Consider the following 2,165-nt stretch of genomic DNA (forward strand, 5'->3'; position numbering starts at 1 on the left):
AGGGCCCTGCAGCCTGGAGCGGGTGAGGGGGCGGCCCCTTGGGACTGAAGGAAGTGAGGGGGACCCACCCCCACTCACCTGGGGAGCTGCCCCTCAGCATGCAGCTTGTTGGCATTTGTGACAGCCAGTGCATACGCGCCTGTGTGTGGCTTCAGTACTGTGCACCAATGATGCCTTAAAATTCGCACACCCTTTAACCTAGAGATACCACCATGTATGGGAATGTAGCCTAAAAAAACATATGCATTTGGAAAACGCCCAGATATCCTTAAGATAGGCTTGATAAGTGAAGGAATAACCATAGGATGAAATACTGCTCAGCTATTAATTGTCACAGAATGTAATCGTCCACATGGGAAAAGGTTCATCGGTGAGAAAAGTAAGATGCAAAGCAGTGTATACAAAATGGTCCCATTTTTTAGTAAAACAAAAAGCACGTGGAAAACAAGACTGGAAGCGTCTGCAGCAGGTGCCGGCCAGTGCTTTTCCGGTTTTGTGACATCAGCGTGGTCTTCTCTATCTGCAGTTCTAGGGGTTATTTCTGTAGGGAACAGCAAACATTAGTTTTAAAGGAAAATCACAGAAACAAAAGAAAAAGAAAAGCCCAAAGCACCCAAACAAATTCTGCAGGGAGAAACATCATGGCCAAAAGTAGGTCTGGCACCTCCCCGGCTGCCCTCCCCTCCCCTTTTCCCACCACTTCTCTGTCTTTGAGGTAATGTGAGCCTCTTGGTGAGGAGGGTCCCCATCTCCTGGACTCCTACCCCTAAGACCAGCTGTGTTTCCTGGGCTTAGGATTCATGCCCAGAAAAGGGAGATGGCTCCTCAGGCTGGTTAGCAAGTGCACACCATGGCTAAGAGGACAATCTTCTCAGCTCCAACTCAGTGCTTCTGGTGGTCGGGGCAGGTCTGCAGGAGCCGGTGAGACTGGGCAGGAGTCCTGTCCGCCAAGGCTTTGGTTAATTATCAGGTAATAAGATACTGGAGATGGCTCCTGGCCTGGAGAGACAAAGAGAGCAACGTATACCAAGGGTCTCCTATTTCTGTGCACTGTGCTCAAAGCTCTACACGGATTATTAACATTGAGGTAGATATGTTTTTATCTCCATTTTGCAGATGAGGAAACTTACAGAGGTTAGGTAGCTTGTTTAAGGTCACGCTAGCCAGGAAAGCCAGGAAAGCCAGCAGATGCTCTGAGCCATTGAGGAGACTCGGCTCCAGTCTCCCAGATGGTTCCAGTGGCCTTAGCCCCTTCCCTGGGGCATGGAGGCGGTGGGCGGTCCTTCTGCTGTGGCTCAGCTGAGTTCCTGGTTGGAACAGGTCTGGGAGGCCCTCTGCTCTGAGGCCCACGTCAGCCCTGCAACAGGTGGACGGGGCCTGGGAGCCCAGCCATGGACAGGCTGTCCCTGCTGCCTTCCCCTCACTTGCTACGGAACAGACAGTGTTTACCCCTTTAGGGTAAAAGGACTCTCCCAGCTGCCCTTTGGATGGGCCGCAGCCTGTTCCTGGGGGAAGAAGTGTCTCCCAAGAGGCTGGGGTGGGAGGGTCGGTGGCCTGGAGCCCCAGGCTGTGCTCCTCACATCACAGGCAGCAGGGCCTGATCCCTCAACTCCCCTCACCCTCAGGCTGTGCGCAGGGCTCTTGGGAGGGGGGGGGGGTCTGAGTCCTCAGCACCAGATATTCTTACTGTGTTGACCAGTGTCACCTGGAGAGCAGCAAGGTATGCGGGCAGGAGACTGAGGAGGAGCTGCCTGCCAGACAGCGAAGGGCAGGAGGGCAAGAGCTGAGCAGACGGAGCCCAGAATGAGAACTGGAAACAGAGCCAGCCAGAGCAGGCATCAGAAAGATTCACAGAGCACAGGCAGATGCCCACTGGCCTGGGGCACTTGTGTCAGCTGCAGGGTCTGGCCGTGGGGTCGGGGAGAGCACCCAGCTAGTGTCGCCAGATTTGGCAAATAAATATATAAGGTTCCCAGTCAAATTTCAATGTTAGATAAACGAAGAATACTTTCTTTTATTTTTTAGTATAAGTATGTCCTAGGCAATATTTAGGACATACTTATACTAAAAAAATGATTCATCGTTATCTAAAACTCCAATCGGACTGGCTTCCCGTGTTTTATCTGGCGACCCTAGACCTGAGGCCAACGTTTTCCTCAGCTGCT

General features: G+C 52.2%; 1 long non-coding RNA gene across 2 annotated transcripts in view; it reads right to left on the minus strand.

The window, feature by feature from the left end:
- Positions 1 to 324: 324 nt before the first annotated feature.
- LOC109458034 (uncharacterized) overlaps positions 325 to 2,165 on the minus strand; it is a 14,832-nt gene continuing 12,991 nt past the window's right edge. The window contains exons 3-5 of one of the 2 annotated variants that reach the window (XR_016021938.1): positions 1,131 to 2,165; positions 850 to 999; positions 325 to 541 (exon numbers count right to left, since the gene is read on the minus strand). The exon at positions 1,131 to 2,165 is cut by the window's right edge and continues 6,455 nt beyond it. This is a non-coding gene — a long non-coding RNA (uncharacterized LOC109458034). Of the gene's footprint in view, positions 542 to 764; positions 1,000 to 1,130 lie in introns of both variants that reach the window. The other variant, XR_002139136.3, reaches the window with a different exon arrangement.

The sequence above is a fragment of the Rhinolophus sinicus genome, chromosome 8, assembly GCF_057876585.1.
Source record: "Rhinolophus sinicus isolate RSI-liver-muscle chromosome 8, RSI-T2T, whole genome shotgun sequence".
Taxonomy (NCBI): Eukaryota; Metazoa; Chordata; class Mammalia; order Chiroptera; family Rhinolophidae; genus Rhinolophus; species Rhinolophus sinicus.